Raw genomic sequence first — 25,552 nt, 5'->3', positions numbered from 1 at the left:
CATCTAGAGCTCAAAGACGGTAATATACTGAACGACCAGTTGAACCTTGCTTGTAGACAATTTTTCGAAGGCTTTAAACCTGTACTGTTTATGGTATAACATTAATGCTGGTAACCTCAGTGGTCTATTTTCTCAGGAAGCTATGATGCACTTTCCAATCTTTAAGCTCACCACCCTTTATGTAATGTGGTTTTCTCACGATGTATGGCTGCCACTACATCGGCCCTTATGTGATTTTCTCTGGCTCTAAAACGTCGCTCCCTGAGAATGTGTATTAACTGGATTGTGGACCAGGGTTCGTAATTTTGTCTCAAGAGCCATTATTGTTAATTTTGAAGTTCTGACATATATACGGTGTTTGTGCTTCACTAATATTGTAATGTAATTTTTATATTCTGGCTGTATATGCCACTGTACGTAACTCTCGGCGTAAGCGCCACCTGCCTTTTTGATGTATAACTACATTAATGATACCAAGGCTCCCATACTGTTATAACGGGAGTGTTAAACGCTTTCCTTCTTATTATTGTTACTTTATCTAAGGACGCTATTAATACTGATAATTTACACATTGCTTTTGTACGCCAATCGGCACATGGTTCGCGCCATGAGCGCCACCTGCCCTGGCCGCAGTGTAACTACGCTGGCCGATTACACTCAGTCGCTTGTGAGCTCGGCAACATCCATGTACTAATTTACATTTACATGACAAACCCTATTTTCAGGGCTATATTTTAATTTGGACAAATGGATCTATGCAGACATTTGTAAAAACGGCGATGATACATCAGTCCATACTAATGTAAAATTGTAAGTACCTGGCGTCCTTCTCATATTTTGGTAATACAAGAGCTCTTTAATATGTGTTAAACTCTATTCTTGACCTAAGTTTCATACCTTTTAATGTAAGCTATGATGTTCATTGTCCTTAGGCCACCTTCTGAAGAAGACAAATTTAAATTAGTTGAAACCTAGGTAAATATTTCTTTATCCATTGCAACTGGTCGGCTGTTTATAATTTTATTACAACAATATATGTACAATTTCCGGAAGTTTTTGGAAGAGGCCCATACAAATCCACTGATAACAATTCAAAAGTGTCTTCCAGTATAGTGTTTTGTATACAACCTTGGTTGGTTCGGTTGGCAGCTTCTGCTCTTTGACAGATATCACACAATTTGATTCTATCAGTTATTTTCTTAGTAAAACACACATTTATTACTATTACATTGGTTACTTTTTGATCACATTTTCTTGGACCACAGTGTCCTAAAGCGAGGTGGAAATAGTCAATAACCTCAGTTTCAAACTGAGATGGCCAGCCAGCTCACCACTTCTCAACATTTACGTTTTTCATTTGTACAAAATATTATGAAATATATTATAAAACTTGCATATATGAGGAACGTTGGAGTTACTGAAATTGATTTTGACAGAATTCCAAACTTTGTTCTCATTCTGATAATGTCGCGTATTTTGCAAATCTGTTCAATCTTCCTTTAACCCTGAACCTCTTCAATATACCTCATGTGAAAAATACTTTCTTCAGTGCTTTATTCAGGTACAATATCCATGCCCTTGGGTAATCAGGACAAAGCATCTGCTAAATAAGTAATTATCACTGCCTTATATATAGATAATCTCATAGTCAAATTACTGTAGCTGTATAGCCCAATGACTTAATCTGCCAGTAAATAGGTGACAGTCTCTTAGGAAAGTTAATGCTCTATGATTTGTAGGAATAGTAGTTTTATGCTTCCACAAATAAATTCGAAATTGTTTTAAACTCCATATAATGGCTTGTGCTACTTTCTCTGAAATGGTATAATTCCTCTCATATTTGGTTATGGTTCGACTAGCAAAAGTTATCATTCTACATTTTGGTTCTATTTATGCTGTGTTCTCCTGGAAAATTTCTATGCTGATACCATATGTACTACAATCGGTATTTATATGGTATGGTTCCAACAAACCTGGGTGATGTGAAATATCTTTCCTAATTATTTCGTTCTTTAACCCCTCAAAACCTTTTTCATATTCTGGTGTCCGAATATAAGTACTAATTTTCTTTAACAAAGCATTTAAATGAGGGCTGTTAAATGCTTGCCCCTCCACAAATTTGTGATAAAATCCACAAAGAATGAGAAATGCTTTCAACTGCTTTTGGTTCTTAGGTGGTGGGTATTTTTCAATTGCGTTCAACTTTTCTGGGTCCTTTCCAATCCCAGACATAGATATAATAGTGTCTAAAAATTTATTTCTTGGCTTGCTAATTCACAATTTTTTAATTTCAAAGTTATTGCACCTCGTTGAAGAGCAGCCAGGGTTTTGTTCAATAATTTATAATTTCCTTTTCAGTCCTTGGTGATAATCAAAAATCTTCCATATACATTGTCAACCTAGGACAAACCACTCTTACTGGTACCGAATCCTATAGTCTAATGAGAACAGAAACGGAAGTGTTTAGACCAAAAGTCACGACTTTATACTGGTAACATTTACCAGCAAATAGGAAAGCCGTATATTTTCAGGATTCTTTGTGTAGTGGGATTTGCCAGTATCCCACAGTGAGGTCCAAACTAGTTACACATTTTACATTATGGAATTTCTGTAGCAGATCGTCCAAGTTTTCCGATCAGTCCACCTCTCTTTTCACAGTTTTATTCAGGGTTCGTGCATCACTTACAACTGTCACATCTCCGTCCTTCTTATTTACAATAATAACCGGGCTGTTATATTCACTACCGTAACTCCCCATTCGATAATTTTGTCTGCTGCCGCCTGTACTGCTTATTTCTTTGCTAGCAGCACTGGGTAAGGTCTTACGAAAAATGGTTTGTGTTCTATTACATCAATGCGGTATTCAAAGTTCTTTACCAAACCGAGTTTATCAGAGAACACTTGCTGCTTAAGAGTCAGAATGCTAAAGGAATCAGTTTTTTGTTCTGTTTAAGTTCTTCAATTACGTGAACAGTTTCATTAAAAGTTTCTGTTTTTGTAACAGTCATCATTAAGTTCTTCAGATGATAAATTTCCTATAGTTTGGACAAACCATCATTACCCAGGTCCATCTCTAGCACTAGTGATTCAACATTAGCACCATGTAAAGTTTCATTTCCTGGAAATTTGATTTCCAAAATACAAGATTCTCTATTTATTTTGACAATTCCTTTCCGACAAAAAAAAAATACCTTTTCTTTATCTATCCAATCAATACCCAGGATAATCTCGGCACTTAACTCAGGTATGACTAAGAAGTCATGATCAAATTTTTGCCTTTCTGTTTCAAACTCTATTAGTAACTGTTTATGAATGGGCTTACTGGATTTGCCAGTTGTCCAAATAATTATTCCTCTATTCACAGATATCATAACTAATCCTGGATTATGCAAGATATGTTCGAAAAAAGATTCTGAGGTAGCACTAATTTGTGACCCAGAATCATAAAGTACTTGTAATAGCATCTCATAAATTTTGAATGGAATGATTTGCTTAATTATTCTATGTTCTGTAGCTTCCTGTTCTTCCCATAACAAATCAGGTTCGACCATTACACCATTCCAAGAAACGCTAGCCTCTGACAATTCCTGTACGTCTTGGAGCTTTTTTGGCCTTTTGGTTTCTACTTCCTTTGCAGTTCTTAGTAACTTCTGCCCCTCTACCATATCATCTGGAGGCTCTTTCGGTTTTGAAATTTCGAATACCTTTCTGACTGTAGTCAAAGCTTACCCCAGTATTGTATCATCTGGAGGCTCTTTCTTCTTTGGTTCCGTTTCTACAGCCAGGTTTTGTTTCGAAATATCTTCATTAGGTCTTTCATATTCATTTTTAGTAAAGTATTGCTCCTTTTCCTCTGATTCTACGTATTCGTCCTAAGAACTATCACTCAGTTCTTCGTCACTATCAGACTGAATCATGAATGCAACCTAGACACAATGAGCTAACCCATCAGTTGACGTTCTATTACTTTCAGTTTTTGATCATCTTCTAAACATTGCACTTGATCAACTGTTTCGGGGTCTTCTTCAACATAACTTCGAATAACGTCCACCTTCACCTCGTACATTGTGTAATCATTATTCACTTCAGTGATTCGCATCTTACAGTCGGACTCAACCTCATCCTCACTACTGCTGACAATGGTATGTGTGGGATTTCCGTCACTCATAACCTTATTCACACTATTAAGAATTTCGTCCTTCACCCTATTTCTATTTATACTAGCCAATGTATCACCTGCTACGTTACTTTCCCTATTAACGGCAGCTCACGTACCTTTGATGGCGTTTTTGTTTCTTTCATTAACTTCTATTAAATTCGCTTCATATGCACCCTGCACGGTGCAACCGATTTCCACCTCTTTTCTACGTACAGGTACTGTTTATACTTCGACACCTCCTCTCTTTATTACATCAGTGGCCATATAACTTTTTTCAACATTAATTACATCATCCTGATTTTATTCGCTCCCTGACAAGTCCTTCCTGCACAAAATTTCTCTCCTATTGCTTCCAGTGCTTAGTATGTCCGAACTTTGATTTGCTTTGGAAACATTTATTACCATAAAAGTTCACTGAGGTCTTCGATTCTGCCATCTCTTTCCATCGTAGCTATCTCGGTCCCCCACCGGCCAGTTGGTCACTTCACCAACTTCATCTCTTGCAGTGGCCTACTTCACAAGCCTCTGCCTGCTGCGTAGTCGCCCATGCGTGACTCATAACTGCCAACATCTGGCACCCCACGTGCATCGACTAGTGAGGCGTGCCTGCCTTTAGGTCGTTGCAGCCGGCAACTGTGGCCGAGCGGTTCTAGGTTCTTCAGTCCTTAACTGCTTTGCTGCTGCAAACGCAGCTCCGATTCCTGCCTCAGGCATGGATGTGTGTTGTGTCCTTAGGTTAGTTAGGTTTAAGTAGTTCGAAGTCTAGGGTACTGATGACCTCAGATGTTAAGTCCCGTGGTACTTAGAGCCATTTGAACCATTTTGAGCAGTTTTATGCATTAATTTTTTGTTACTTCTGTATGATTTCTCTAGCTTGGGCCTGAAGTTCTTGTCAACGTGGATCTGGCCCACAATAGACGTGGGCCCTAGTTTCCTGCATCATCCCTACTTTGAAAAATGTGTATGAAATCGTATGGGACTTAACTGCTAAGGTCATCAGTCCCTAACCTTACACACTACTTAACCGAAATTATCCTAAGGACAAACACACACACCCATGCCCAAGGAAGGACTTGAACCTATTTTGAAAATTTCGCGGTACACATCCCCTACCGCCATATGAAACGTTACCACATCCTCTACCTCTGCCTCCCTGTTTCATGTTTATGCAATACCAATTATTCTCTGTTTGTTCGTTCTGGTCATAGTTTTCCCTTATTCAGTTATTATTGCTTGGACGATAGTCACAGTTCACTCTCCAGCGATCTTCGTCTTCAACTCTCTCCAAGAATGATGAGAAACTTTGTGGTTGCTTCCAACACATCTCTTCGAATCCTCCAGGAGCTTCTTCCATAGATCCCACACTATTTCGGATTCTGATCCACTAGATCTTAAATGAGTCAGTTTTCTGTACCATATTTCGCAGAATTCGTTCATGGAATTCCTGCCCCTATAATCGCACAGTCTGGCTATAATTAATTCCTTCCACAAATAGTCTGGATTCTGCTCTGACCAGTATTCCTCAATAAATTTTTACTTATATTCCTCAAATGTTATTTGGCCTGTTTCTAGATTTAATCCCCACCTTTTCACATCACCTGCCTAAGCGCTCATAACTACATTAATTTTCTCCTAATCGGGCAAGTAATCAGGGAAATCTCTTTCGCAATTTTTCAGAACGTCTAGAGGATGCCATCCTTTATGTCATTTTGCTTGGTCGAAACGTTCATCGCCCTCTAATAATTAGCTATAACTTATTCTTTCAGTATAATGATTAGATTTTTCCCTTATTTTTCTTTCAAGGTCGAACATTTTGCCTTGAATCTTAGAAGTGATTTGTTAGCACTTCTGTTCCTAGTTTGTTACTTGTTTAGGCACCTCTTTTCCAGATTAGCAGGTTTTCCATCTGCCTCGGCGAAAGCCTCCTTATTCCGCCTCAGTTATACTATGTCGGCGATTGTTCCGCAAACAAGTTCTCCACGTACATGTACACCACCATTACTCTACCAAGAAAACATAAGGGTTACACTCTTCTGGTATGAGACGTTCCCTGGGGGCTCCACCGGGGGCCGAACCGCACGACAACCCTGGGTTCGGTGTGGGGCAGCGGAGGGGTGAAGTGGACTGTGGTAGTTGTCATGGGGTTGTGGACCCAACTGCGGCTGCGGCGGGGACGGAGCCTCTCCATCGTTTCTAGGTCCCCGGTTAACATACAATACATACAATAATTTACTACTAAAGGTCCTACCTTTTCTTGAATTTTCATAATTTCGGTGTATCAAATCTATCATTAATTTTATCAATTTGCCCTTGCATAGTGGCAATATTACTATTGATAGCATTTATCTCACTTTTTAAATCTCTAGTGGCATTGCTCACTACACCTAATTTTGAATTTACTTCATCAATTTATTTACTAATTCAATCCCGTGTATTTCAATCTGCTTACTTTGTGTTTGCGTTTGATAACCCTGATCTTCAATTTGTTTGTTAATTTGTTTACTTTGTGCTGAAATCTGAACAGCAAACATTTTGAACATTTCTGTCATATCTAATGGTTTTTCACTTTCCAGTCCTGATGGATTTGATGTTTAAATTCTGCCTCTTGCGGCTCACTCAGTTTGTATGTGACTTTCGATGAATTAAACATATCCATCGATACTTGGTCATATCAACTGTCTTTGATCGTGTCCTCTTTCCTGTCTTGTTCCATTTGCGATAAGTTCGTTATCTGAATCATTTACGTGTGTATGATAGTCCATGTAATCCTGCTGCTGTCTCGTGGCGTCATCTGTGGTTGTATCTAGAGATGGGTAAATTGAAACACATAACTGTTTCGAAACAATTGAAGCAGTACAATGTAATGTTTCGATACGCTGTTTCGAAACAGTGAAACAGTTTGTGTTTTGTAATCGAATAGACCTACACATTTTATCGTCTTGAATGGCTACTGTATAAGTATGTCCATATAAACACAAATGAGGTGCGAGAGCGCTAATCATATCGCAGAAAGTATGAAACTTTCAGTTAGGTGTCTTGGCAGTTTCGTATTTCCTGCAGCAAGTGCACTGCTTTCGTGTCGTGTGACTTCCATACTTTTCAATTGGCTGAGGACAGAGTTTGTATGTTGGACATAATAGATTTTGCCAAACTCGTTTCCCTGTATTCTAGCTCTTAATTTTGATAGGTTGCATGAGTGAAAAACCGTATGTGCTCTTGAAAAGGCGTATCATGAGATGTAATTTATTGAGATAGCGTTCTGGGAGGGGAGGCACTGAATTAACATTCATGAGTGTGCCACTCACAGTTTTCTTAGTCAAATTTTCCGTTTTTTGTCACATAGAGCAGGCCTGCAAAGTGACTGATGCACGCAGATAAAAAAATTATCATAACAGACTGGAGCATATAACGCAATGGTAAAGTATGGCAGTTTTTCATCAAACATTCACAAGTCAGCTGAATACAGCTCTTAATATGTACACTTGATAGAACTGGAAAACATGTTAAAATATTTCAAGGTAACTGAAATGCAGAGACCGGTATGTTGCCTTGTAGTATAAAATCCAGATTAAAATTTAAACCAATTCATACAGTGCAATGCCCTTGTGATACCTACATCATGGCAGATCTGGCGCTACACCACTTACAATTCTTGCTAAAGAAGTTTGTCTGATGTACAGTCATATGGAGATCTCTCAAGTACTCACAGCAAGCAGATATATTTTCATTTTATTGTAAGCTTCGCCAGGAAATCAGAGATGAAGTTAAGTTGCTGTTGGAATGCAATTTTTATCACAGTATCCCAAAGACAAAAACAAAAGTATCAAAGTACCATTGTTGAACTGCCTGAGAATTACTTATGTTACACAAGTATTAAGACGCCTATATTGCGTAATAACCAAACATAGTGTATTTATAAAAATAAACACTCAATCATGTACATACATAAATCAGATGATTGTTCTCAAACACACAAATAAACGTACTGGTGAACAAAAACGTGTCTCCTGTGTGCAACAAATTTCAGAAGTATGTTCCTGTAAGGTAGCTACATGTAGGATTTAGTGGACTAAACAAAATACAGTCGGATACAAATTCAGTGCACATTCTCCAGAGAATAACAATATCTATTGAAATTTTACTGTTTAATTTCTGAGTAGATCTACTGTACCTATTCTCGGTTTTAGTTTAGAAATATCATTTTTGATACTTTTCCACTTGAAGGACGGGATCGTCTGTCTTTTATTGTTTGCTCTTGCTTTCAAAATATGCACTCACATAGAACAGAGGTGGCCATAATACAAAGACATCATTTCATTATTTCCAACAGCGGAGGAAACAACACCAATGTGATCTGGCATCTTCATATATTTATCAAGCTATACTTGCAGCACGTGGATTGTCTACACTTTGGATCAACTCTCCTACAGCTTGGTCAAAATTTTGCCAAATGTTGCCAGTGCTAGAGTTGAATGAGCTCACCTCAAATGGTTTTGCCGGTGGTGGATTGTCTGTAGAACACATTGTGGGTTTCTGTCGTATTAAACAGCACTTGTTAATTATGGCATCTTTTGTTTCTTTTAATCGATGCCCAGTTTTTATGAACCCATGCTCCGTGAAGCAAGGATCCAGTAATGTTGCTCCGCAAGCAATTGCTTTATCTGCAAACTTTTGAATGAAGAGGGTAAAGATTCCATTATTAAGTTTAGCAGTTACTATATTAATGGTTTCATTGCTGTAATCTGAGTTTTTCAGTCTCAGACGCTGACTTTGTAAACCTATGCTTAATAAGACAACTTTTGACAATGTTGCATTTCTTTTGTTGCTAATTTCTGTTGTGACTTGCTCAAAGGGAGATTGTATTTCACAAGATTTTTCAATAACTGATCAGTCTTCATTGGACAGTTTTGTCTGTGAATCCAAACTGAGGATGGTGAGGGTGCAAAGGCTATATGATACATGGAATTCCGTCTTGTAGGGAAATCTTGTCTTGGCGTTAAAATACGGAAGCCTATTTACTTCTGAATATTGTGTAATTTCTGAAATACTTGTGGACTTATTTTGAAAAATTTCACCATTGACTTCACTTGTGTCCATGTCTGTGTAATTGGTTCAAGGCTTACTTTCACAATTAAATTCAGTGTATGTGCAAAGCAAGGTATATGCCACCATTTGCATCATCACTGCCTTCACCATTTAGGTGTATTATCTGTAGTGCAAGCTATAATTTTATTGGTAATACCCACAGCTGAAGTCACATTTTGTAATTCAATGGAAACGTTTTTAGCTGTATGCTTGTTATGGAATTTAAAACTAGATAACAAATATGACTTCAGATTGAAGTTTTCATCAATGAAGTGAGCAGTGATTGCAATATAATTCTCATTTATCACAGATGTCTATCAAGCAGTCGTAATGCAGATGGAGGATGCAGCTTACACTGCAGATCTTTCTCATATTAGTGTGTTGTCGAACACTTGAGAGATTAAGCTTTTGGTGACAGTTTTTCTACAGGGATGTACACAGTTTTCATTTAATAAATAACTCATTTTCCTAATCTCTACACTCTCAACTACATTACACGGAAGATATTCTATAACAACAAGTCATATAATCTGTTTGTCTATTATGGTTCACTTGGATGAAGGCACTGATCTTGGTGCAAATCCAGTAATCTTTGTTTGTCTACCACACCTACCCAGAACTGAACCAGCAGATTCCTGAACAGTTGCTGTAGTCGTTGAACTGACTTCGTCACTGCCGAGATTCATAAAAACTGGTTTCGAACGAGTTTCACTTAAATTAACTGTTGGATGCTTATGTCGCAAATGTCTGTTTAAGCAAGAGGTTGAACTACTTTTAAACGACAACACTGCCGAGCACAAGCTACACTTAATTTCCTCAGTATTCGTCTTCATAAAATAATCCCACACCATGCTTCATAAAATAATCCCACAGCGTGCTTCTTAACGCCATAGCTGAAGACAGAAGAACCACCACAAGTGGATCTGGAGGTGGGAGCAAACTGCAGAAACAACGGATACGCCACTGGTATTCCCACATTCCATTAGTATGGGTAAGGTACCCATCCTGCTAATTTCCATGCACACAAAAGGAATCTTTGTGGATAATAGACTCACAAATAACACCAAGTAATTCGAGTAAATAACAAAATATAACAGAAAAATTTTTTGTCTTTCAAGATGTTTCGAACCATTACTATAAATTCACCATGCTTCCTAGACCTTCTCGTTCACCATTATACTATCAGTGACACGTCAAAAAGATTGCGTGCAATCATACCTACATCAATTTTATGAATGTGTCTAATAACTGTCACTCTACGCCTTTTTTTTAATTCAAAATGTTGTAGGCTTATTTGCGTTTCTTAATATGATTACTGTACATGAACAGAGAAGCGTATGTTTTAAAAAATGTCTAATTTAACTGAATGATTTTCACACATTTATTATTTTGAATGTGAATAGTGTGCGTTATTTTATTGTTTGGTTAATGTTTATAAAGCAGATGTTACCCCATTTCGGAATAGGGCAGTCAGCTAGAAACTAAGCTGTATTTTCGGAAACCTTAAGCTTCATGCTATTGCTTGCCAAAAAGATTTCGACAGTCTTGAAAATGTTTCATGAAGTGGTATGTTAAATGTGTTTCAGTACCTGTGCCGAGCCCGAATCTCGTCCGACACAGAGCGGAATGTAACATCACTGTTTCGATACAGTTAGTCCGTTCCAAGCACAGATGGACTGAACCAGCGTTATTTTGAAACAACGATACAGTTTCTGTGTATCGAAACATAGAAACAGTGGCCAAGTCTAGTTGTATCTGTCGAACTACTGGCACCAAACCCATTCTGTACTTTCCCGTCCCGCTCGTCTTGGTTTACTTTCGCTTTGGTGTCCATCTTTATTTCAGTTACTGTTTTGTATCTTTACTTTTCAAACCTGGAAAACTTTCTACTAACTATTCCATCTGATATGCTACAACTCGTGCTGGGGGACGCCTACTGCTCTGTCTACTAATGTTTTTCACTCAATATTTACGTTTTGTATTATTCTGAGAGCAAAACTCAATAATGTCCAGTCACACGGCGCCAAGTATAACACTACTCGTGTTGCATGCCACGTGTTTCCTAATAACCGAACTTCTAGTCTGTCACAGGAAAGCCAAGTTTTACGCAACCGCAAATTGTAAAATGCCCAATATAACCTTTACCTGCTCTAAGCGTTACTCTCTGGTGGGAATTTTGAAAAAGTATGACTGTGCATTAACCTAATGGATAGAGGGCATCGAACATGATCTTTATATTGTGGCAATTAGTAGAAAGCAGTAAGACTATAATGTTGAAAATAATGAAAGTAGTGAACAATTTAAATAAATGATACAAAAAAATTGTCACTAGCCTAATTAGGCATAATAATGTGCAAACATTATCCTCTGTGGATTTGTATTTACTGTTGCAAGAGGGACTTTCATTCATTCTTTCTCAGTAAGTGCAATGGACACCCACAATAACCATACGAACTACACAGTAGGTAGCAGTAGTTACTAATTGCATAAATTCTCTGTCACAGAACAAATAGTTTACTTTCCCAACATTAATTATAGCCATCACCTCAACCTTTAACTAATTCGGCACAAAATCGTTCTCAAAGACAAAACAACAGTAAGTGGCACCTGACAAGAGCACAAATCTTACTAAAACATTTATACACATCCCAAATGCAGTAATATGACACTGAAATAACACATGTCATATTCATTCCACAGTGGTAATGTTTCACATTGAGGAGCAAAAACCCAGATCCAAATTGAGTTTCTCCTGACATCAAAGGTTAAAGTTGAGGCCATTAAACTGTTCCTTCCATTTATCAATAATTATGCACACCTTACAGAAAAACGTTTCATTATAATAATACTGATTTCCAATACCCCTTGATATTAATTACTTTGCAATGCTTTATCACCATTAGTACTGACAATATACTTAATTAACTTCAAAATCATTTCACATTAGATTTAAATTTCGAATAGGAACAAAATTAAGTGCCTTGTAACACCACTTGTCAATCAAGTGATTTTAACTAACCTAACCACAATTATGTTCATTAGTACTAAAAGTTAGTTATTTTCAAAGTAAAAACCGTTCATAGGATATTAAAGATTTTCATCAGTTCAAAAATTATGTGCCTCTTTCACTATTTGTGAAGCAAGTACTTTTATCTGAAAACATCTATGCTCTTTAACATTGATACTTAGGCACATATAAATTTTAAAAAATTGTTAGTTATTCACAAACAGGATATTTGGTCTTTAGCACTTTTAGGATAGTATCCTACTTGGTATCATGAAGTGGATCATATCAATGCTCAAACAAAAATTTTGCATCACAGTGGCGCTATAGTGGTGGCATGCACATGGTGGCTATCTGGTTTCTTCTCTGGAGGTTTAATGCTCAATTTCATGTCCTCTTTGCGGCGAGTTAATCATTTTTAGAGCAATTTCAAATGGGATAGTACCATTGTGTAGCCGGAACCACATCCGAGGCCATTCAATCACAGATTTTTAATCAGAACACCTCACTTGGCACCTGCGGTGTTGACCATGTAACTGCTGCCCACTGACTGCCTAACGTGCTCCCTCTCATGCCGCCCAGAATGACCACCACTTCCACCTTTTTCTTGTGTGCCAAGCCCCTTCCGTAGCGGAGGGGCTTCTCTATGACTTTTAAGTTAAATCATATAATTTCTCTAAGTATGAACCAGTTATTTACATACAATTTCGTTTTTACAGCCAGACATAGTTAATAAAGATTTCATTATTTAAACACACTATTAAGTTAAACAAATTACACATATGTGTTGTTGTTGGTGTGGTCTTCAGTACTGAGAATGGTTTGATGCAGCTCTCCATGCTACTCTATGCTGTGCAAGTTTCTTCATCTCCCAGTACCTACTGCAACTTCCATCCTTCTGAATCTGCTTAGTGTATTCAACTCTTGGTCTCCCTCTACGACTTTTACCCTCCACGCTGCCCTCCAATACTAAATTGGTGAGCCCTTGATGCCTCAGAACATGTCCTACCAACCGATCCCTTCCTCTAGTCAAGTTGTGCCACAAACTCCTCTTCTCCCCAATACCTCCTCATTAGTTATGTGACCTACCCATCCAATCCTCAGCATTCTTCTGTAGCACCACATTCCGAAAGCTTCTATTCTCTTCTTGTCCAAAGTATTTATCGTCCACGTTTCACTTCCATACACGGCAACACTCCATACAAATACTTTCAGAAACGACATCCTGACACTTAAAAATCTATACTCACTGTTATCAAATTCTTCTTCTTCAGAAACGCTTTGCTTGCCATTGCCAGTCTACATTTTATATCCTCTCTACTTCAACTATCATCAGTTATTTTGCTCCCCAAATAGCAAAACTCCTTTACTACTTTAAGTGTCTCATTTCCTAATCCAATTCCCTCATCATCACCCGAATTAATTCGGCTACATTCCATTATCCTCGTTTTGCTTTTGTTGATGTTCATCTTATATCCTCCTTTCAAGACACTGTCCATTCCGTTCAATTGCTCTTCCAAGTCCTTTACTGTCTCTGACAGAATTACAGTGTCATCGGCGAACCTCAGAGTTTATGTTTCTTCTCCTTGGATTTTAATACCTACTCCGAATTCTACTGCTTGCTCAATATACAGATTGAATAACAACAGGGAGAGGCTACGGCCCAGTCTCACTCCCTTCCCAACCATTGCTTCCCTTTCATGCCCATCGACTCTTATAACTGCCATGAGGTTTCTGTACAAATTGTGTATAGCCTCTCGCTCCCTGTATTTTACCCCCGCCACCTTCAGTATTGGAAAGAGAGTATTCCAGTCAACATTGATAAAAACTTTCTCTAAGTCTACAAATGCTAGGAACGTAGGTTTGCCTTTCCCTAATCTATCTTCTAAGGTGAGTCGCAAGGTCAGTATTGCCTCACGTATTCCAATATTTCTACGGAACCCAAACTGATCTTCCCCGAGGTCCGTGTCTACCAGTTTATCAATTCGTCTGTAAAGAATTTGCGTTAGTATTTTGCAGCCGTGACATATTAAACTGATAGTTCGGTAATTTTCCCATGTGTCAACACTTGCTTTCTTTGGGATTGAAATTATTTTAATCTTCTTAAAGTCTGACGGTATTTCGCCGGTCTCATACGTCTTGCTCACCAGATGGTAGAGTTTTGTCAGGACTGGCTCTCCCAAGGCTGTCAGCAGTTCTAATGGAATGTTGTCTACTCCCGGGGCCTTGGCTGGCTCTGAGCACTATGGGACTTAACTGCAGTGGTCATCATTCCCCTAGAACTTAGAACTACTTAAACATAACTAACCTAAGGACATCACACACATCCATGCCCGAGGCAGAATTCGAACCGGCGACCGTAGCGGTCGCGCTGCTCCACACCGTAGCGCCTAGAACCGCTCGGCCACTCCGGCCGGCCCCAGGGCCTTGTTTCGATTCCGGTCTTTCAGTGCTCTGTCAAACTCTTTACGCACTATCGTAGCTCCCATTTCATCTTCATCTACATCCTCTTCCATTTCCATAATATTGTCCTCAAGTATATCGGCCTTGTATAGATCCTCTAAATACTCCTTCCACCTTTCTGTTTTTCCTTCTTTGCTTAGAACTAGGTTTCCATCTGAGCTCTTGATATTCATGCAAGTGGTTCACTTTTCTCCAAAGGTCTCCATAATTTTCCTGTAGGTAGTGTCTATCTTACCCCTAGTGAGATAAGCCTCTACATCCTTACATTTGTGCTCTAGCCATCGGTGCTTAGCCATTTTGCACTTCCTGTCGATTTCATTTTTGAGACATATGTATTTCTTTTTGCCTGCTTCACTTACTGCATTTTTGTATGTTCTCCATTCATCAATTAAATTCAATATCTCTTCTGTTACCCAAGGATTTCTATTAGCACTCGTCTTTTTACCTACTTGATCCCCTAATGCCTGCACTACTTCATCTCTCAAAGCTACCCATTCTTCTTCTACTGTATTTCTTTCTCCCATTCCTGTCAATTTTTCCCTTATACTCTCCCTGAAACTCTGTACAACCTCTGGTTTAGTCAGTTTATCCAGCTCCCATCTCCTTAAATTCCCACCTTTTTGCAGTTTCTTGAGTTTGTATCTACAGTTCATAACCAATAGGTTGTGGTCAGTGTTCACTTCTGCCCCTGTAAATGTCTTAAAGTTTAAAACCTGGTTCCTAAATCTCTGTCTTACCATTATGTAATGTACCTAAAACCTGTCAGTATCTCCAGGCTTCTTCCATCTATACAACCTTTTTTTATGACTCTTGAACCAAGTGTTAGCTATGATTAAGTTATGCTTGGTGCAAAATTCTACCAGGCGGCTTCCTCTTTCATTTCTTCCCCCCAATCCATATTCACCTATTACGTTTCCTATTCACCTATTACGTTTCCTTCTCTTCCTTTTCCTACTATCAATTTCCAGTCACCCATGACTATTAAATTTTTGTCTCCCTTCACTATCTGAATGATTTCCTTTATCTCCTCATACATTTATTCAATTTCTTCGTTGTCTGCTGAGCTAGTTGGAATATAAACTTGTACTACTGTAGTAGGCGTGGGCCTCATGTCTATCTTGGCCACAATAATGTGTTCCCTTGCTGTTTGTAGTAGCTTACACACACTCCTTTTTTTTATTCATTATTAAACCTACTCCTGCATTACCCCTATTTGATTTTGTATTTATAACCCTGTATTCACCTGACCAAAAGTCTTGTTCCTCCTGCCACCGAACTTCACTAATTCCCACTATATCTAACTTTAACCTATCCATTTCCCTTTTTAAATTTTCTAACCTACCTGCCCTATTAAGGGATCATACATTCCATGCTCCGATCCGTAGAACGGCAGTTTTCTTTCTCCTGATAATGACGTCCTCTTGAGTAGTCCTTGCCCGGAGATCCAAATGGGGCACTATTTTACCTCCAGAATATTTTACCCAAGGGGACGCCGTCATCATTTAATCATACAGTAAAGCTACATGCCCTCGGGAAAAATTACGGCTGTAGTTTCCCCTTGCTTTCAGCCATTCACACTACCAGCACAGCAAGGCCGTTTTGGTTAGTGTTACAGGGCCAGATCAGTCAATCATCCAGACTGTTGCCCCTGGAACTACTGGTACGGCTGCTGCCCCTCTTCAGGAACTTCACGTTTGTCTGGCCTCTCAGCAGATATCCCTCCATTGTGGTTGCACCTATGGTATGGCCATCTGAATCGCTGAGGCACGCAAACCTCCCCACCAATTGCAAGGTCCATAGTTTATGGAGGGAGGAATTATACATCATAAAGTTCAATTTCCCTCCAAAAATTCAAAGATCTTAGCTTGTAAAGAATAAATACCCTGTATTTACATACAATTAATTACACTGTACCAATTACTCACAATCGATAATGGTGTTACAAGCCTTCAAAGTCAGCATAAATAACAAATGTAACGTATTGTGTAAATTGATAGTTTTTAAAATTTACCTATTAAATTTTTTTCTGGAAATTCTCCTTTTAATGTATTGTTAACTAAACCTTTTGATGTGTGATTATTTACTTTTGTTTTACTGTTGGAGTGCCTGAAACACAAGTCACCAATAAGTTTTAGTGTTTCATGTTTATTAATTTGACTCAAAAACGTCCAAATAATTTTTTATATAAAATTCGTGTGAATTACTTACATGATTGAAATAAAGGAGATTTACAACATTGTCTTTCTTATGTTTCATAACTTTTAATGGTTGCACTTGATAACATTCATCATATAAAAAAAATTAGTAAGTGCATTAATTATATTCTCATTTTTGTAGAATATTATGAACTGATACTGGAAATTAAAAATTTTCTGGTTTTTGCATCAAGGTCATTACTAACAAGTTTATATCTACTAATTTTTCCATATCCTTATCTACAGGATATAATGCAGATTTTCTAGATGACAGAAAATATTTAGATCATTATGTTTTATATAAATACATGCCTTTTTTGATAAAATATTTTGTTTACCAATCTAAAACTTTTAATTAAATTTCCTCCAATTGTGATCGTACAATTTTCTGTCTGAAACGCAAATTCCATATCATTTTTGCATATCTTCATTTGGTACTCACAGAAAAGTTTAAAAATTACTTTATGTCCATGATGCACTCTTTCATTATGTTTTAGAGTTTCCTTAATTTTTGGTTTACCGTAGTTAAGAAATGACAGGTTCAATTAAGTATATATTATTTTCAAACTGTAATGATTGTATTCTGTTATCAAATGCTGTATCATCCAGATAATCAATAACTGTTTTTCTGTTTTTTCTTTCTCAAAACTGTTTGAGGTTCAAATGGCTCTGACCACTATGGGACTTAAATTCTGATGTCATCAGTCCCCTAGAACTTAGAACTACTTGAACTTAACTAAGGACATCACACACATCCATGCCTGAGGCAGGATTCGAACCTGTGACCGTAGAGGTCACGCAGTTCCATACTGTAGTGCCCAGAACCACTCAGCCACCTCGGCTGGCACTGTTTGAGGAAAATGTAATTATTTTTTCAGTGGTTTATCTTTATTAGTATTCAAAATTTCATCATGAAAAAGAGGTTTAATTCCTTTATTTCTAAAAATGTATTCGATTAGTGTATAACAAAAACAGTTCACAAACCGACAATAAAGAATTTTTATTTAATAGACTTTTAAAAATTAAGTACAGGCTTATTTTCCTTTTGTTTCTTCATTTTTCTACAACAATTTCCTTACATTAATTGCCGGCCGAAGTGGCCGTGTGGTTAAAGGCGCTGCAGTCTGGAACTGCAAGACCGCTACAGTCGCAGGTTCGAATCCTGCGTCGGGCATGGATGTTTGTGATGTCCTTAGGTTAGTTAGGTTTAACTAGTTCTAAGTTCTAGGGGACTAATGACCTCAGCAGTTGAGTCCCATAGTGCTCTGAGCCATTTCAACCTTACATTAATTGTTATTGTTATCTATAGATGATGAATTCCTATTAAATAAATTTAATCTTTAATTCCTTGACCAACTTTCCGTTTCTATGTAGATGTATCAGTTTCTTGTTTGTCATCAATATTCGTTGATAATAATATTTTTGAATGCTCTTCACAAGGAATTTTTTGAAAATGATCTTTATAAAAATATTCAGAAATTCTTTTTCACATACTCAACGAATTCGATTTTCATTCTACACTTTTACATGGTATTAACGTACACATAGTTTACACATTGGTCTACAACTTTCTTTTGTGTATTTTTGTGAAGTAAAATTATTAGATGACTTACCAGCGTTACTACTTTTACACAGTTTTGTTGTAACTCCCTCTATTTACACAAATAACATTTGTTACATTTTAATGAAGCTTCTAATTTTCGTAATGTACCTTTCAACATATCCATTAGCTTAAAAACTAATTCTGATGATTTGTTACAATCAGTATCAAATAATGACAATTTAGAGGTACTAGTTTAACTAATTTTGATTTACATTTAAGATCACATTCATCTAACTCTATACTGCAAAAACCAGTATAAATCTTCCTCCATAATGCTGCACCACTGAATAACAAATTTTTACCTATCTCACTGTAGCTATTGACTTTGGATATTAAGTGTGTAACTGTAATATGTGTGAATCTCTCATATTCATAATATCATCTAGCACACTGGACAATCCCACGTCTGGCCATCCTGATTTAGGTTTCCCATGATTTCCCTAAATCGCTACAAGCAAATGCCGGGATGGTTCCCTTGAAAGTTCACAGCCGACCTCCTTCCCCATCCTTCCGTAATGCGATGAGAAATTGACCTTGCTGTCTGGTCTCCCCCCGACCCCCAAACAACCCAACCCATAATATCACCAACAAATAAAGCTTCATCACTATGTAGACTTTGATACTTTTGGTAAATCTAACAGAGATAATGTTAATCTATACATATATAAAACTCCATTCGCAAGTAATGGGTGATCGAATTCAATAATTTCACATAATACTTCGACTGATACATTTGTATTAGCTGGAATTACAACTGGTGAATATTTTGGTGTAGTCGTTTCTGTTGACACTTTTCTACTGTACAGACTTTTAATACCATCTATGTCATCTTGAAATAATTCTAAATGTGATTTCAGATCAGTGCACACTCCGCTGCAGAGTAAAAATTTCATTCTGGAAACATCCCCCAGGCTGTGGTTAAGGTATTTCTCTACAATATCCTTTCTTCCAGTAGCGCTAGTCCTGCAATTTTCGCAGGAGAACTTCTGTGAAGTTTGGAAGGTAGGAGACGAAGTACTGGCGGAAGTAAAATTGTGAGGACGGGTCGTGAGTCGTGCTTTGGTAGCTAAGTTGGTAGAGCACTTGCCCGCGAAAGGCAAAGGTCCCGTGTTCGAGTCTTGGTCCGGCACACAATTTTAATCTACCAGGATGTTTCATGGACGTAAGTCTTTTTTCTGCAGGCAGTATTTATTTAGACAGTCAGAGGCAGTACATCTATCCAGTGCGTCCACAATGAGGCCTGGAATCCAACTGACCAATTGCACAGTACTGCCACCACAGGGCGCCGTCGTCGTCATCGGGAATGACAGGACACAAGCTTGGAAATACCGCAGATTCAGGTTTCGGATCCTCATCGTTTCCTCAAATAAGTCAAGACACATTTTCTGCTTGTCAAAATGTGAATGTTGCCGGTGCAACTTCACTGCCGAAAAGCACTGACGAACATGTTTCAGACACCAGTGCATTGTTATTACAGTTAATGCAACAAATGGGACAAACGCTACAAAAGTTAGACACAACGCTTGAACAAAATCAGAAACAAATGGGACAAAATCTTCAAAAGTTAGACACAATGGAGCAATATCTTCAAAAGTTGACACAATGGAACAACACCAGAGACAAACACAGCAACAGTTAGACGCAATGGAACAAAAGCTTCAAAAGTTAGACTCAATGGAACATACGCTTGAACAAACACGTGAAGATTTAACTACTGAATTACATAAAATCGAATCGAAATGTCAAAAAGTTCGTAATGACGTAAAAACACAAATTTGTGAGCATTTCCAACCTATTTTTTCGCGGCATGAAAACACATTACAGAATCACGAAGCAGCCATAAAAGGACAGCAAACTATTGTTCATGAAAATCATGAGACCTTGCAAGCTAAAATTGACTCAGTTGCATCTACCGATTCGGTTACGCAACTTGCAAAAACTCTCAGAGGACAGTCACGCTCCAACACGGGAAGAGGAAATTAGAAATACGGAAAAGCCACAAAATAATAACACAGGGCATTTCAGAAATTATGAAAGAAATTGGCAAGGAGCACCGAATTTTGAGATGGAACCGCCGACAGGACGTAACAATGACCGATATGCTACTCGCCGACACGATGATTTTGACTATAAGCTGTTCATTACTACATGCAAATTCAAAACATTTAAGAATTCTGGCAACGACATTCATCCACAAGCATGGCTCCATCAATTCTTTCATTGTTTTCCTCCCAACTGGTCGTTAGAACACAGATTACAATTTATGTGTGGCTACTTGGAGAATGAACCAGCTGTAAGAATGCGATCGGTCATTCACGATTGTCACAGTGAAGGAGAATTTTATCATGCCTTCCTCTCAGCGTATAGGTCTCAAGCTACACAAGACCAAGTAAAACATAGCATCATAATGATGAAATGTTTCGAACAATCTGAATTTTCCAGTCTTATGAAATATTTTGAAAACATGTTGCATAAGAATCAGTATCTTTCAAACCTATACAGCCCCTCAGAACGCATCCGCATTTGCTTAATTAAATTACCTGAACATTTACGACATATTATTTTGGCAGGACGTTGCAAAGACGACATTGAAGCTTTTCAGGGACTCTTACAAGAATTTGAAATTGACACTGACGATCGCGGAACGCGAAAACAGGAACACAACAATTACAGGTCACATCCGTCGCAATTCCGCGATGAAAGAAATAATAACTGGACACGACAAGGTTATTCTCACAACACAAATCGTGACCAAAACAGACACCACCCGTATGACAACCGTTGGCAGAGTAGTAATAATTACAGGGAAAGATCACCTCTCCGCGGTAGTGACTATCACAGAGACCATCAGAGAAACAGGCAATTTGGGAACCAAAATAATTATTATGAAGGGAGACAGAATAACTTTAGACGCAACGGTCCAGCGCGCAGTTACGATTCAGGGAGAAATTCTCCATCACGTGACCGACAAGAAAGAAACTATGGAATCTACCGACATGACGACTGACGATATGATCGTAACGACAGACCTGAATTGCATCAGAACTGGCGGGATTCAAACAGAGCAGGGCCCTCTCGACAAGGTGAATTTGTAGAAGTTAGATCTCCAAATCCCAATAACGACGCGCGCCAACAAAGACACAATAGGCAATGACTCATACCGCTGGCAACCACAAAACGTACTTATGAAACTGACGACGCAGCTGCCGTAGCTAGTAACTACGTAAAAATGGAAGACATTAGGGACATCTTACTCCAGGAACACGACGTAAAACATAACAACATTGCATATCCTGTGATTCACATTACAGTAAATTACGTAAAATTTAAGGCAGTACTTGACTCTGGCAGTCCCATTTCAGTAATTAGTGAAACAGCCTTTAGCAAATGCAACAAATCGAACGATTGTCCCACACTTCTGTTACATAAGATTAAATTACAAGGTGCAATCTTTGGAAAAAGTGTAGATGTACGCCAACAAACCAACTTAGAATTCTTTTGTCAAAGCCACAGCTTCTCTATGAGCTTTCTTATTGTTCCATTATTGTCGACGGAAATTATATTGGGAGTAGACTTTTTGAATGAATACAAAGCAATCTTAAACTTTCACGATGCTGAAATAAAATTAGAGAAAGAAGGTAAGTCAATAGCTTTGAAATTTGAAGATTGGCTCTCAAACCATGACGAGGAAATTTATCGGCTTTACCTTCTGTTAGACAACAGTTCGGAATTTTCGACGGAACTTGACACTAACAATCACTCTGCAAGTACTGATAGGGATGATATCGACGGCGCATTTGATACTAATGAGTTAATTCAGAATAAAATTCAAACAATTGAGAATTGTAATGACAGTGATAGGCAAGACCTTTTTGTGACTTTACAAGCACATTCCACAGTTTTTACTCACAAAACAGGAACAGTCAAGGGATTTTAATACCAATTTCGTGTTCGTGAGCATACTAAATTTTGTGTTAGACCATACGTAATTCCAGCACATTATAGGGACCGTGTTAGAACAGAAATACAATCTATGCTTGACGAGGGCATTATTGATCCTGCAATAAGCTCATACAACAATCCATTACATGTTGTTGAGAAGAAAAATGGATCGATCAGGCTGGTCTTAGATTCGAGACTAATCAATACTATCATTATTCCTGAAACAGACAGGCCGCAAACGTTGGAAGAACTTCTTCAAAATTTTAATGGTGTAAAAGTGTTGTCTTCCATTGATCTCAGATCCAGCTTTTATCAGATCGAACTTCATCCAGAATGTAGGAAATACTCAGCTTTCCTTTGTTTCGGCGTTTGTTATCAGTTTCGGAAACTTCCTTTTGGTTTGAACATTTCTTCGGCAGCATTCATTCGCGGGCTGAATTCCATATTACCTGAGTTCTTAAAACGTCACATCACCTTATATGTGGACAATATTCTAATAGCAGAAGCTTCATGGGAACAACATAATCGCATCCTCAACAGTTTCTTACGTATTTTTGCAGAATCTGGAATTACAGTTAACTTGGAAAAGTCTGAATTCGGTAGGTCAAAGGTGAGGTTCTTGGGACATATTATTTCTTCTGAAGGCATTCAGCTGGATCCTTAAAGTTAAAGCAATCAGAGCCATTCCAGTTCCATCCACAGAAAAACAAGTCCGCGGTTTTCTAGGTCTCGTAAATTCTTACCGTCTTTTCTGAATATGCAAATTCTTGTTACACCAAAACTTTGTTCTCTCACTCGAAAACATACTATTTGGAACTGGGACGAACAAGCACAGTTGGAATTCAATTCTTTGAAAGAATCACTACTTAACGCGCCAATACTAGCTCATCCAGATCTGTCACAAGATTTCTGCCTTAGCACGGATTCTTCTAAAGTCGGTCTTGGTGCCCATTTATTTCAAGAAGCCATAGAAAATGACACTACCGTTCAGACAACCATTGCTTTTGCTAGCCGAGTGCTAACAAAATCTGAAAAAAATTATTCCGTTACTGAATTAGAAGCTTTAGCTATCGTTTGGGCATTTAACAAATTCCGTGTCTTTCTTTCAGGTAAGCACGTAAAAGTATACAGTGATCATCGTGCGTTACAATTTCCTATGTCTTCAAAATTAAATCATGACAGGTTAAAACGTTGGGCATTGTTTCTGCAAGAATTCCACTTCACAATAGTCTACATTCCCGGCAAGGAGAACATTGTTGCGGACGCACTGTCACGCGCACCGGCTGGGCTTGAGATAAGTAACACGGAAGGCAACCTCGAGAAAAATTTCAGTATTCTTTACATTCAGAAAGTCGCCTTTGAAAACTTCATCACCACATCTTTAAAGGACATTGCTCATGAACAAGATAAAGATCCGATTTGGAAAGACATCAAAAGCAAATGGCATGAAAAGACACACACATAGATTCGGCATTATTATCTGGTTAGAAACAACATACTGTTCAAACGCCGCACTGTTGATGACAAGCTATGGGTACTTTGCATTCCTGACGATTTTGTTCACAAGCTCATTTGGTACATTCATTTCAGCTATGCACATTTTGGCCCACGAAAATGTTATCATATTCTTCGAACGACTTGTTATTTTAACAATATGGAAAAGAGAATTAGAAGAGTCTTGTCTATTTGTAAACTTTGTCAAAAGGCGAAACCATCAACTATCTTCCATCGTGCTCCGCTGTTTCCTGTCATTCCTTCTAAATTAAAAGATTTTGCTGCTGTTGATCACTTGGGCCCATTGTCAGAACATCTAATGGATTTTCGTATGTTCTAGTTGCTGTTGAACTTACTTCAAAATTTGTTTCTTTCACACCGTTACGTAAAGCCACTGGACGGTCTGTATCCCACGCCTTTGTCAAAAATTTCGTACGTGAAGTTGGACACGTTAGTAAAGTCATTTCGGATAACGGACCGCAATTCAGATCTGCTGTTTGGTCGCGCATGCTTCGGAATCATAAAATCAAACCTGTTTTTATTTCATTGTATTCACCACATTGTAACCCCTCCGAACGAATTATAAAAGAAATCAATAAGCTTTGCAGACTTTATTGTCACAGAAAGCATCAGCATTGGGACAGATATTTACACTTATTTCAAAACGTGCTGAATGAAATGCCTCATGACTCGATTGCTTTACCACCTACTCTTGTACTGAAGAATGAAGAACCACCGAACAGAATCAGAGAGCTTGTACCTCTCCCAAATACACGTAAACTTCGACACAAAGACATAATTGATTTGGCTATTATAAATATAAAATCTGCAGCAGACAAAAGGAGAAAACTACACGGTAAAGCAAATGCAAAGAAATTATATATTGGTTAGAAAGTTCTCATTAAAGCTCATTCATTGTCACATAAGAAGAAACACTTAAGTCACAAATTCATTCTAGTTTACAATGGACCTTACAGAATCCGACGTATACCACATGATAATTGCGTTGAAGTTGAAACTCTGCGTACTAGGAGAGTAAAGGTTTACACCACATTTCACATGTAAAACCGTTTATTGAAAGATAATCTGCTTTTTAACTTTGTCTTTGCCATATAACTTTTCACTTTACATTACTAGTATGCTCTGTCACACTTAGAATCTGTTAACATGCAACAATGTTTGAAGTTAAATATCCAGTCAAGAACCAAGAGAACTTACTTAAACAGAAATTACGAATGCATTGTTATTGTGAACAGACGACACAGTGTTATTGTGTGTGTACATTCTTGCTTGTTAGTTGCACGATTGCACGATTATGTAACGACTATAAGGCTCACATACTTAGAACATTTACCAGTACTGCTAATGAGATTTTAATGCAACACTTTGGTTTACTTGAAAATACATTCTGGATTTGAAGTACAGTCTGTGAGATTAAAGATGACTTAGCATTTGGTTTCTTTGACAGCTACACGATTATATCACGACGCTACTAATATGTGACACAATTTACAATACTGCTTTTGCGCTGTATCTGTTTTATATCTGCACAGCTTTTCTGAATTCTTCTGGAATGGAAAACATGTTTTAGTAGTAACTTTTGTGGT

Source organism: Schistocerca serialis, chromosome 3 (assembly GCF_023864345.2).
Source record: "Schistocerca serialis cubense isolate TAMUIC-IGC-003099 chromosome 3, iqSchSeri2.2, whole genome shotgun sequence".
Taxonomy (NCBI): Eukaryota; Metazoa; Arthropoda; class Insecta; order Orthoptera; family Acrididae; genus Schistocerca; species Schistocerca serialis.
This window is presented reverse-complemented; position numbering follows the sequence as displayed.